The 13,815-nt window shown below is 43.0% G+C and overlaps 1 protein-coding gene across 3 annotated transcripts in view; it reads right to left on the bottom strand.

Moving 5' to 3' along the window:
- LOC118381245 (ras-GEF domain-containing family member 1B-A-like) overlaps positions 1 to 13,815 on the bottom strand; it is a 108,812-nt gene that overhangs the window by 90,823 nt on the left and 4,174 nt on the right. Inside the window, exon 1 of one of the 3 annotated variants that reach the window (XM_052479722.1) lies at positions 12,082 to 12,394. The exons of the other annotated variants lie outside the window; for them this stretch is intronic. The gene's annotated coding sequence lies outside the window, so the exon portion shown is untranslated. Of the gene's footprint in view, positions 1 to 12,081; positions 12,395 to 13,815 lie in introns of those variants that run through there. 3 annotated transcript variants of the gene reach the window in all.

Genomic DNA, 13,815 nt, shown 5'->3' with positions numbered 1-13,815 from the left:
GTCAGCCAGACAGACAACCCATACTGTACTGTTCTATAGAGAAGTCAGCCAGACAGACAACCCATACTGTACTGTTCTATAGAGAAGTCAGCCAGACAGACAACCCATACTGTACTGTTCTATAGAGAAGTCAGCCAGACAGACAACCCATACTGTACTGTTCTATAGAGAAGTCAGCCAGACAACAACCCATACTGTACTGTTCTATAGAGAAGTCAGCCAGACAGACAACCCATACTGTACTGTTCTATAGAGAAGTCAGCCAGACAGACAACCCATACTGTACTGTTCTATAGAGAAGTCAGCCAGACAACAACCCATACTGTACTGTTCTATAGAGAAGTCAGCCAGACAGACAACCCATACTGTACTGTTCTATAGAGAAGTCAGCCAGACAGACAACCCATACTGTACTGTTCTATAGAGAAGTCAGCCAGACAACAACCCATACTGTACTGTTCTATAGAGAAGTCAGCCAGACAACCCATACTGTACTGTTCTATAGAGAAGTCAGCCAGACAACAACCCATACTGTACTGTTCTATAGAGAAGTCAGCCAGACAGACAACCCATACTGTACTGTTCTATAGAGAAGTCAGCCAGACAGACAACCCATACTGTACTGTTCTATAGAGAAGTCAGCCAGACAGACAACCCATACTGTACTGTTCTATAGAGAAGTCAGCCAGACAGACAACCCATACTGTACTGTTCTATAGAGAAGTCAGCCAGACAACAACCCATACTGTACTGTTCTATAGAGAAGTCAGCCAGACAGACAACCCATACTGTACTGTTCTATAGAGAAGTCAGCCAGACAGACAACCCATACTGTACTGTTCTATAGAGAAGTCAGCCAGACAGACAACCCATACTGTACTGTTCTATAGAGAAGTCAGCCAGACAGACAACCCATACTGTACTGTTCTATAGAGAAGTCAGCCAGACAACCCATACTGTACTGTTCTATAGAGAAGTCAGTCAGACAACAACCCATACTGTACTGTTCTATAGAGAAGTCAGCCAGACAGACAACCCATACTGTACTGTTCTATAGAGAAGTCAGCCAGACAGACAACCCATACTGTACTGTTCTATAGAGAAGTCAGCCAGACAGACAACCCATACTGTACTGTTCTATAGAGAAGTCAGCCAGACAGACAACCCATACTGTACTGTTCTATAGAGAAGTCAGCCAGACAACCCATACTGTACTGTTCTATAGAGAAGTCAGCCAGACAGACAACCCATACTGTACTATTCTATAGAGAAGTCAGCCAGACAGACAACCCATACTGTACTGTTCTATAGAGAAGTCAGCCAGACAGACAACCCATACTGTACTGTTCTATAGAGAAGTCAGCCAGACAGACAACCCATACTGTACTGTTCTATAGAGAAGTCAGCCAGACAACCCATACTGTACTGTTCTATAGAGAAGTCAGCCAGACAACAACCCATACTGTACTGTTCTATAGAGAAGTCAGCCAGACAACCCATACTGTACTGTTCTATAGAGAAGTCAGCCAGACAACAACCCATACTGTACTGTTCTATAGAGAAGTCAGCCAGACAACAACCCATACTGTACTGTTCTATAGAGAAGTCAGCCAGACAACAACCCATACTGTACTGTTCTATAGAGAAGTCAGCCAGACAACAACCCATACTGTACTGTTCTATAGAGAAGTCAGCCAGACAACAACCCATACTGTACTGTTCTATAGAGAAGTCAGACAGACAACAACCCATACTGTACTGTTCTATAGAGAAGTCAGTCAGACAGACAACCCATACTGTACTGTTCTATAGAGAAGTCAGACAGACAACAACCCATACTGTACTGTTCTATAGAGAAGTCAGTCAGACAGACAACCCATACTGTACTGTTCTATAGAGAAGTCAGCCAGACAACAACCCATACTGTACTGTTCTATAGAGAAGTCAGTCAGACAACAACCCATACTGTACTGTTCTATAGAGAAGTCAGCCAGACAACCCATACTGTACTGTTCTATAGAGAAGTCAGCCAGACAACAACCCATACTCTACTGTTCTATAGAGAAGTCAGCCAGACAACAACCCATACTGTACTGTTCTATAGAGAAGTCAGTCAGACAACAACCCATACTCTACTGTTCTATAGAGAAGTCAGCCAGACAACAACCCATACTGTACTGTTCTATAGAGAAGTCAGCCAGACAACAACCCATACTGTACTGTTCTATAGAGAAGTCAGCCAGACAACAACCCATACTGTACTGTTCTATAGAGAAGTCAGCCAGACAACAACCCATACTGTACTGTTCTATAGAGAAGTCAGCCAGACAACAACCCATACTGTACTGTTCTATAGAGAAGTCAGTCAGACAACAACCCATACTGTACTGTTCTATAGAGAAGTCAGCCAGACAACAACCCATACTGTACTGTTCTATAGAGAAGTCAGACAGACAACAACCCATACTGTACTGTTCTATAGAGAAGTCAGTCAGACAGACAACCCATACTGTACTGTTCTATAGAGAAGTCAGCCAGACAACAACCCATACTGTACTGTTCTATAGAGAAGTCAGCCAGACAACAACCCATACTGTACTGTTCTATAGAGAAGTCAGCCAGACAACCCATACTGTACTGTTCTATAGAGAAGTCAGCCAGACAACAACCCATACTGTACTGTTCTATAGAGAAGTCAGCCAGACAACAACCCATACTGTACTGTTCTATAGAGAAGTCAGCCAGACAACAACCCATACTGTACTGTTCTATAGAGAAGTCAGGCAGACAACCCATACTGTACTGTTCTATAGAGAAGTCAGCCAGACAACAACCCATACTGTACTGCTCTATAGAGAAGTCAGCCAGACAGACAACCCATACTGTACTGTTCTATAGAGAAGTCAGCCAGACAACAACCCAGACTGTACTGTTCTATAGAGAAGTCAGCCAGACAACAACCCATACTGTACTGTTCTATAGAGAAGTCAGCCAGACAACAACCCATACTGTACTGTTCTATAGAGAAGTCAGCCAGACAACAACCCATACTGTACTGTTCTATAGAGAAGTCAGGCAGACAACCCATACTGTACTGTTCTATAGAGAAGTCAGCCAGACAACAACCCATACTGTACTGCTCTATAGAGAAGTCAGCCAGACAGACAACCCATACTGTACTGTTCTATAGAGAAGTCAGCCAGACAGACAACCCATACTGTACTGTTCTATAGAGAAGTCAGCCAGACAGACAACCCATACTGTACTGTTCTATAGAGAAGTCAGCCAGACAGACAACCCATACTGTACTGTTCTATAGAGAAGTCAGCCAGACAACAACCCATACTGTACTGCTCTATAGAGAAGTCAGCCAGACAGACAACCCATACTGTACTGTTCTATAGAGAAGTCAGCCAGACAACAACCCAGACTGTACTGTTCTATAGAGAAGTCAGCCAGACAACAACCCATACTGTACTGTTCTATAGAGAAGTCAGCCAGACAACAACCCATACTGTACTGTTCTATAGAGAAGTCAGCCAGACAACAACCCATACTGTACTGTTCTATAGAGAAGTCAGGCAGACAACCCATACTGTACTGTTCTATAGAGAAGTCAGCCAGACAACAACCCATACTGTACTGCTCTATAGAGAAGTCAGCCAGACAGACAACCCATACTGTACTGTTCTATAGAGAAGTCAGCCAGACAACAACCCATACTGTACTGTTCTATAGAGAAGTCAGCCAGACAACCCATACTGTACTGTTCTATAGAGAAGTCAGCCAGACAGACAACCCATACTGTACTGTTCTATAGAGAAGTCAGCCAGACAGACAACCCATACTGTACTGTTCTATAGAGAAGTCAGCCAGACAGACAACCCATACTGTACTGTTCTATAGAGAAGTCAGCCAGACAGACAACCCATACTCTACTGTTCTATAGAGAAGTCAGCCAGACAACAACCCATACTGTACTGTTCTATAGAGAAGTCAGCCAGACAACCCATACTGTACTGTTCTATAGAGAAGTCAGCCAGACAGACAACCCATACTGTACTGTTCTATAGAGAAGTCAGCCAGACAGACAACCCATACTGTACTGTTCTATAGAGAAGTCAGCCAGACAGACAACCCATACTGTACTGTTCTATAGAGAAGTCAGCCAGACAGACAACCCATACTGTACTGTTCTATAGAGAAGTCAGCCAGACAACAACCCATACTGTACTGTTCTATAGAGAAGTCAGCCAGACAGACAACCCATACTGTACTGTTCTATAGAGAAGTCAGCCAGACAGACAACCCATACTGTACTGTTCTATAGAGAAGTCAGCCAGACAGACAACCCATACTGTACTGTTCTATAGAGAAGTCAGCCAGACAGACAACCCATACTGTACTGTTCTATAGAGAAGTCAGCCAGACAACCCATACTGTACTGTTCTATAGAGAAGTCAGTCAGACAACAACCCATACTGTACTGTTCTATAGAGAAGTCAGCCAGACAGACAACCCATACTGTACTGTTCTATAGAGAAGTCAGCCAGACAGACAACCCATACTGTACTGTTCTATAGAGAAGTCAGCCAGACAGACAACCCATACTGTACTGTTCTATAGAGAAGTCAGCCAGACAGACAACCCATACTGTACTGTTCTATAGAGAAGTCAGCCAGACAACAACCCATACTGTACTGTTCTATAGAGAAGTCAGCCAGACAGACAACCCATACTGTACTGTTCTATAGAGAAGTCAGCCAGACAGACAACCCATACTGTACTGTTCTATAGAGAAGTCAGCCAGACAACAACCCATACTGTACTGTTCTATAGAGAAGTCAGCCAGACAGACAACCCATACTGTACTGTTCTATAGAGAAGTCAGCCAGACAGACAACCCATACTGTACTGTTCTATAGAGAAGTCAGCCAGACAACAACCCATACTGTACTGTTCTATAGAAAAGTCAGCCAGACAACCCATACTGTACTGTTCTATAGAGAAGTCAGCCAGACAACAACCCATACTGTACTGTTCTATAGGAAAGTCAGCCAGACAGACAACCCATACTGTACTGTTCTATAGAGAAGTCAGACAGACAGACAACCCATACTGTACTGTTCTATAGAGAAGTCAGCCAGACAGACAACCCATACTGTACGGTTCTATAGAGAAGTCAGCCAGACAACAACCCATACTGTACTGTTCTATAGAGAAGTCAGCCAGACAACAACCCATACTGTACTGTTCTATAGAGAAGTCAGCCAGACAGACAACCCATACTGTACTGTTCTATAGAGAAGTCAGCCAGACAGACAACCCATACTGTACTGTTCTATAGAGAAGTCAGCCAGACAGACAACCCATACTGTACTGTTCTATAGAGAAGTCAGCCAGACAGACAACCCATACTGTACTGTTCTATAGAGAAGTCAGCCAGACAACCCATACTGTACTGTTCTATAGAGAAGTCAGTCAGACAACAACCCATACTGTACTGTTCTATAGAGAAGTCAGCCAGACAGACAACCCATACTGTACTGTTCTATAGAGAAGTCAGCCAGACAGACAACCCATACTGTACTGTTCTATAGAGAAGTCAGCCAGACAGACAACCCATACTGTACTGTTCTATAGAGAAGTCAGCCAGACAGACAACCCATACTGTACTGTTCTATAGAGAAGTCAGCCAGACAACCCATACTGTACTGTTCTATAGAGAAGTCAGCCAGACAACAACCCATACTGTACTGTTCTATAGAGAAGTCAGGCAGACAACCCATACTGTACTGTTCTATAGAGAAGTCAGCCAGACAACAACCCATACTGTACTGTTCTATAGAGAAGTCAGTCAGACAACAACCCATACTGTACTGTTCTATAGAGAAGTCAGCCAGACAACAACCCATACTGTACTGTTCTATAGAGAAGTCAGCCAGACAACAACCCATACTGTACTGTTCTATAGAGAAGTCAGCCAGACAACAACCCATACTGTACTGTTCTATAGAGAAGTCAGCCAGACAACAACCCATACTGTACTGTTCTATAGAGAAGTCAGCCAGACAACAACCCATACTGTACTGTTCTATAGAGAAGTCAGACAGACAACAACCCATACTGTACTGTTCTATAGAGAAGTCAGTCAGACAGACAACCCATACTGTACTGTTCTATAGAGAAGTCAGTCAGACAACAACCCATACTGTACTGTTCTATAGAGAAGTCAGCCAGACAACCCATACTGTACTGTTCTATAGAGAAGTCAGCCAGACAACAACCCATACTCTACTGTTCTATAGAGAAGTCAGCCAGACAACAACCCATACTGTACTGTTCTATAGAGAAGTCAGCCAGACAACAACCCATACTGTACTGTTCTATAGAGAAGTCAGCCAGACAACAACCCATACTGTACTGTTCTATAGAGAAGTCAGCCAGACAACAACCCATACTGTACTGTTCTATAGAGAAGTCAGCCAGACAACAACCCATACTGTACTGTTCTATAGAGAAGTCAGCCAGACAACAACCCATACTGTACTGTTCTATAGAGAAGTCAGCCAGACAACAACCCATACTGTACTGTTCTATAGAGAAGTCAGACAACAACCCATACTGTACTGTTCTATAGAGAAGTCAGACAGACAACAACCCATACTGTACTGTTCTATAGAGAAGTCAGTCAGACAGACAACCCATACTGTACTGTTCTATAGAGAAGTCAGCCAGACAACAACCCATACTGTACTGTTCTATAGAGAAGTCAGCCAGACAACAACCCATACTGTACTGTTCTATAGAGAAGTCAGCCAGACAACCCATACTGTACTGTTCTATAGAGAAGTCAGCCAGACAACAACCCATACTGTACTGTTCTATAGAGAAGTCAGCCAGACAACAACCCATACTGTACTGTTCTATAGAGAAGTCAGCCAGACAACCCATACTGTACTGTTCTATAGAGAAGTCAGCCAGACAACAACCCATACTGTACTGTTCTATAGAGAAGTCAGCCAGACAACAACCCATACTGTACTGTTCTATAGAGAAGTCAGTCAGACAACCCATACTGTACTGTTCTATAGAGAAGTCAGCCAGACAACCCATACTGTACTGTTCTATAGAGAAGTCAGTCAGACAACAACCCATACTGTACTGTTCTATAGAGAAGTCAGCCAGACAACAACCCATACTGTACTGTTCTATAGAGAAGTCAGTCAGACAACCCATACTGTACTGTTCTATAGAGAAGTCAGCCAGACAACCCATACTGTACTGTTCTATAGAGAAGTCAGTCAGACAACAACCCATACTGTACTGTTCTATAGAGAAGTCAGCCAGACAACCCATACTGTACTGTTCTATAGAGAAGTCAGTCAGACAACAACCCATACTGTACTGCTCTATAGAGAAGTCAGCCAGACAACCCATACTGTACTGTTCTATAGAGAAGTCAGTCAGACAACAACCCAGACTGTACTGTTCTATAGAGAAGTCAGCCAGACAACAACCCATACTGTACTGTTCTATAGAGAAGTCAGCCAGACAACAACCCATACTGTACTGTTCTATAGAGAAGTCAGCCAGACAGACAACCCATACTGTACTGTTCTATAGAGAAGTCAGTCAGACAACAACCCATACTGTACTGTTCTATAGAGAAGTCAGCCAGACAACAACCCATACTGTACTGTTCTATAGAGAAGTCAGACAGACAACAACCCATACTGTACTGTTCTATAGAGAAGTCAGACAACAACCCATACTGTACTGTTCTATAGAGAAGTCAGTCAGACAACAACCCATACTGTACTGTTCTATAGAGAAGTCAGCCAGACAACAACCCATACTGTACTGTTCTATAGAGAAGTCAGACAGACAACCCATACTGTACTGTTCTATAGAGAAGTCAGCCAGACAACAACCCATACTGTACTGTTCTATAGAGAAGTCAGTCAGACAACAACCCATACTGTACTGTTCTATAGAGAAGTCAGCCAGACAACAACCCATACTGTACTGTTCTATAGAGAAGTCAGACAGACAACCCATACTGTACTGTTCTATAGAGAAGTCAGGCAGACAACAACCCATACTGTACTGTTCTATAGAGAAGTCAGTCAGACAGACAACCCATACTGTACTGTTCTATAGAGAAGTCAGCCAGACAACAACCCATACTGTACTGTTCTATAGAGAAGTCAGCCAGACAACAACCCATACTGTACTGTTCTATATAGAAGTCAGCCAGACAACAACCCATACTGTACTGTTCTATAGAGAAGTCAGCCAGACAACAACCCATACTGTACTGTTCTATAGAGAAGTCAGTCAGACAACAACCCATACTGTACTGTTCTATAGAGAAGTCAGCCAGACAACAACCCATACTGTACTGTTCTATAGAGAAGTCAGCCAGACAACAACCCATACTGTACTGTTCTATAGAGAAGTCAGCCAGACAACAACCCATACTGTACTGTTCTATAGAGAAGTCAGACAACAACCCATACTGTACTAGAGAAGTCAGACAGACAACCCATACTGTACTGTTCTATAGAGAAGTCAGCCAGACAACAACCCATACTGTACTGTTCTATATAGAAGTCAGCCAGACAACAACCCATACTGTACTGTTCTATAGAGAAGTCAGCCAGACAACAACCCATACTGTACTGTTCTATAGAGAAGTCAGCCAGACAACCCATACTGTACTGTTCTATAGAGAAGTCAGTCAGACAACAACCCATACTGTACTGTTCTATAGAGAAGTCAGACAGACAACCCATACTGTACTGTTCTATAGAGAAGTCAGCCAGACAACAACCCATACTGTACTGTTCTATAGAGAAGTCAGACAACAACCCATACTGTACTGTTCTATAGAGAAGTCAGCCAGACAGACAACCCATACTGTACTGTTCTATAGAGAAGTCAGACAGACAACCCATACTGTACTGTTCTATAGAGAAGTCAGCCAGACAACAACCCATACTGTACTGTTCTATAGAGAAGTCAGCCAGACAACAACCCATACTGTACTGTTCTATAGAGAAGTCAGCCAGACAACAACCCATACTGTACTGTTCTATAGAGAAGTCAGCCAGACAACAACCCATACTGTACTGTTCTATAGAGAAGTCAGCCAGACAACAACCCATACTGTACTGTTCTATAGAGAAGTCAGCCAGACAACAACCCATACTGTACTGTTCTATAGAGAAGTCAGCCAGACAACAACCCATACTGTACTGTTCTATAGAGAAGTCAGCCAGACAACAACCCATACTGTACTGTTCTATAGAGAAGTCAGTCAGACAACAACCCATACTGTACTGTTCTATAGAGAAGTCAGCCAGACAACCCATACTGTACTGTTCTATAGAGAAGTCAGCCAGACAACCCATACTGTACTGTTCTATAGAGAAGTCAGACAACAACCCATACTGTACTGTTCTATATAGAAGTCAGCCAGACAACAACCCATACTGTACTGTTCTATAGAGAAGTCAACCAGACAACAACCCATACTGTACTGTTCTATATAGAAGTCAGCCAGACAACAACCCATACTGTACTGTTCTATAGAGAAGTCAGACAGACAACAACCCATACTGTACTGTTCTATAGAGAAGTCAGCCAGACAGACAACCCATACTGTACTGTTCTATAGAGAAGTCAGCCAGACAACAACCCATACTGTACTGTTCTATAGAGAAGTCAGTCAGACAACAACCCATACTGTACTGTTCTATAGAGAAGTCAGCCAGACAACAACCCATACTGTACTGTTCTATAGAGAAGTCAGTCAGACAACAACCCATACTGTACTGTTCTATAGAGAAGTCAGCCAGACAACCCATACTGTACTGTTCTATAGAGAAGTCAGCCAGACAACAACCCATACTGTACTGTTCTATAGAGAAGTCAGCCAGACAGACAACCCATACTGTACTGTTCTATAGAGAAGTCAGACAGACAACAACCCATACTGTACTGTTCTATAGAGAAGTCAGCCAGACAACAACCCATACTGTACTGTTCTATAGAGAAGTCAGCCAGACAACAACCCATACTGTACTGTTCTATAGAGAAGTCAGCCAGACAGACAACCCATACTGTACTGTTCTATAGAGAAGTCAGCCAGACAACAACCCATACTGTACTGTTCTATAGAGAAGTCAGCCAGACAACAACCCATACTGTACTGTTCTATAGAGAAGTCAGCCAGACAACAACCCATACTGTACTGTTCTATAGAGAAGTCAGCCAGACAGACAACCCATACTGTACTGTTCTATAGAGAAGTCAGCCAGACAACAACCCATACTGTACTGTTCTATAGAGAAGTCAGCCAGACAACAACCCATACTGTACTGTTCTATAGAGAAGTCAGCCAGACAACAACCCATACTGTACTGTTCTATAGAGAAGTCAGCCAGACAGACAACCCATACTGTACTGTTCTATAGAGAAGTCAGCCAGACAGACAACAACCCATACTGTACTGTTCTATAGAGAAGTCAGCCAGACAACAACCCATACTGTACTGTTCTATAGAGAAGTCAGCCAGACAACAACCCATACTGTACTGTTCTATAGAGAAGTCAGCCAGACAACCCATACTGTACTGTTCTATAGAGAAGTCAGCCAGACAACAACCCATACTGTACTGTTCTATAGAGAAGTCAGCCAGACAACAACCCATACTGTACTGTTCTATAGAGAAGTCAGCCAGACAACAACCCATACTGTACTGTTCTATAGAGAAGTCAACCAGAGTTGGTACCAAGATTGACATGGGTCATCTTTTAATCAAACAGATGCCTACCTGGCCACCACTGCATATTTCCAAACTATGTTTGCATATAAGGACAATAAAACCTCCAAACTATGCAGGTATTATTTTCATCCACTTTAAAAAAATAAATAAATAAATTATTATATTATATTCTTAGCAAAAAATATATTTTTTAAAGAATTCATAAATGGCGCCATACAGGGTTCTACATAGAAAAAGAACCCTTGGGGTTCTGATCAAAGAACCATTTAAAAGGATTCTATATCGAACTTTTAGGGGTTCCATGTGAGAGAAACCCATTTGTTTCTATAACATTTCTAAGAGTGTTTGAAACAGTGAATAGAGAGTGTGAATAATGCAACACACACGTGTTTTTAATACAATAAGTAGACAGGCTAACGCATACAGGAGCAGAATGACGGCCGTTTCCAAATGATCTGCGCGACAACTAAAATATTTTACTTCCCCAAAAAGTGTCTGTCTGACCGTCGGTTCTCAACTGCAGCATGAACATTTTTCGACCACGCCGCAATGATCTCTTGTCGGGACCCGCGGGAACTCAGACATCTACTCCAAGGAGCATGTTTATCACATACCTTTGTGAATTCAGTGAGAATGGCCCTGTATTGATCCTTGCTTCCTGTGGTGAGGTAGAATCATCTTAACTATGTTGTACCCTTACTACGCCGAGGTTAACATTGACACCAATGGTAAAAAATTAAATCCCATTAAAGTACATTATGTGATGTGCTTAGTGAAGAGAATACTCTAGTTGACCGAAAACCACATGTAACCCAATAAATTCATCTGATCTGCATAAACCAGCCATTGTACAGAAGAATCAGATCCAATGTTATTACTCACATGCTTGGTAAACAACAAGCTTGGTAAACAACAAGTGTGGTTTAACAGTGTAACGCTTACTGTTGTGTGTTGGGTGTTGCGTTTGTCAAATCGTACCAGCACCTACCTATGGTCTTATGTTCATTCATTACAAAACTATTCCAAATATGAATCAAAACTCACTGCAGAAAATGTATTTAACAAAATAAACCGGATAGTGCTTGAATTTCTACCCAATTCACAATGCAGACGAAGTGAAACGAAATACATTCCCCAAACGCAGAAACACACACACACACAAACACACACACTGCCGTACTCTGTGTGCACATAAAAACCTATGCGTATTACTGTGACAGTAAAGAAATGATCCAACTGAAATCTAAAGCAAGTTCCAAGGTTTACAGGAAATAATTCAAATATCTCACCTCAGAATGAAAAACTGCACGTAGAATCCGTAATATCCCTTTTCCCCACTAGAGTAAAGCGCGCACTTTCGAGATGACTCTCTCTGGTGAAGAAAGTGTACCGATGACAATTGAAACCTGTGAGTTTGTACTGGTATCAGCCGCAGGTCTCCTCAGCCACGCAATTCAGAATATTAATCACTTGCGAAAACGCCTTTGGAGAGGTATTGGTAAGAGAACGAAACCACCATGCACATAACGCAATAGCCCGCGTTGGACAACTACCGAGTGTACAGCTGGAGATCCTCATTCACGAGCGTATTGACTTGTATGAGCTCGAGAAACCGAGAAAGCCTACTAATGACCTGACTCTACGGCAGTCCTGCCAGCCAATCACAGTCAAGAACGAACTAAGTTTTGCTTTCAAAACAACTGGGAACTGGGAAATCAATTAAATTCAAAGGACTTTATTGGCATGGGATTTGTGTTATTTTTTTATTTAACTAGGCAAGTCAGTTATTAACAAATTCTTATTAATGACTACCTACACCACCCAAACCTGGACGACGCTGGTCCAATTGTGCGATGGCCTATGGGACTCCCAATCACGGTCGTTTGTGATACAGCCTGGATTCGATCCAGGATGTCTGTATGGAACGAGGCACCGGGGTCACTGAGACGCAGTGCCTTAGACTGCTGAGCCACCCGGGAGCCCAAAGGGTGAAGTAGATTATAAACAAAAGTGAAATAAACAATATGATATATCAAATGTATATATGGGTTAGGGTTATATATGAAGGAAAATAAATATAAAATGACTTACAATTTTTGTTCTTCACTGGTTGCCCTTTTCCTCGTGGCAACAGGACCCCTGCGTGTCTTCACCCGTTCAAAATTGGAAAAGCCCACGTAGGGATTTGCATCGACTCAAAAGAAAAGTGACGGAATTGAGAATGTGTAATAACCACGTTATAACCACGCTATATCTGCCTTCCCAACAAAAACTTTTCTGTATTTTATGAAAAAGAGATGTGTATGTTTTCTGTACAATGTACCATGCTGCCTCATTGCCAAAATGACTGAGCACCGCAGATTATTGTTCAATTTGATGACATGAGGGGCATGTGGGGGAGGTAGCCGATGACATGAGGGGCATGTGGGGGAGGTACACGATGACATGACGTGCATGTGGGGGAGGTACACGATGACATGAAGTGCATGTGGGGGAGGTACCCGATGACATGAGGTGCATGTGGGGGAGGTACCCGATGACATGACGTGCATGTGGGGGAGGTACCAGATGACATGACGTGCATGTGGGGGAGGTACCCGATGACATGAAGTGCATGTGGGGGAGGTACCAGATGACATGAAGTGCATGTGGGGGAGGTACCAGATGACATGACGGGCATGTGGGGGAGGTACCAGATGACATGACGGGCATGTGGGGGAGGTACCAGATGACATGACGTGCATGTGGGGGAGGTACCAGATGACATGACATGGGCATGTGGGGAGGTACCAGATGACATGAGGGGCATGTAGGGGAGGTACCAGATGACATGCATGTAGGGGGGGAATGTGGGGAGGTACCAGATGACATGACGGGCATGTGGGGGAGGTACCAGATGACATGACGGTCATGTGGGAGAGGTACCAGATGACATGAGGGGAATGTGGGGGTGGGACACATCCACTGACAGCAAATCAGACAACTTCTGCTGTTTCTAGGAAACATGACACTAACCATATTTT

The sequence above is a fragment of the Oncorhynchus keta genome, chromosome 25 (assembly GCF_023373465.1).
Source record: "Oncorhynchus keta strain PuntledgeMale-10-30-2019 chromosome 25, Oket_V2, whole genome shotgun sequence".
Lineage (NCBI taxonomy): Eukaryota > Metazoa > Chordata > Actinopteri > Salmoniformes > Salmonidae > Oncorhynchus > Oncorhynchus keta.
The sequence above is the reverse complement of the archived record's forward strand: the minus strand, read 5'-3'. Positions and strand labels throughout refer to the sequence as shown.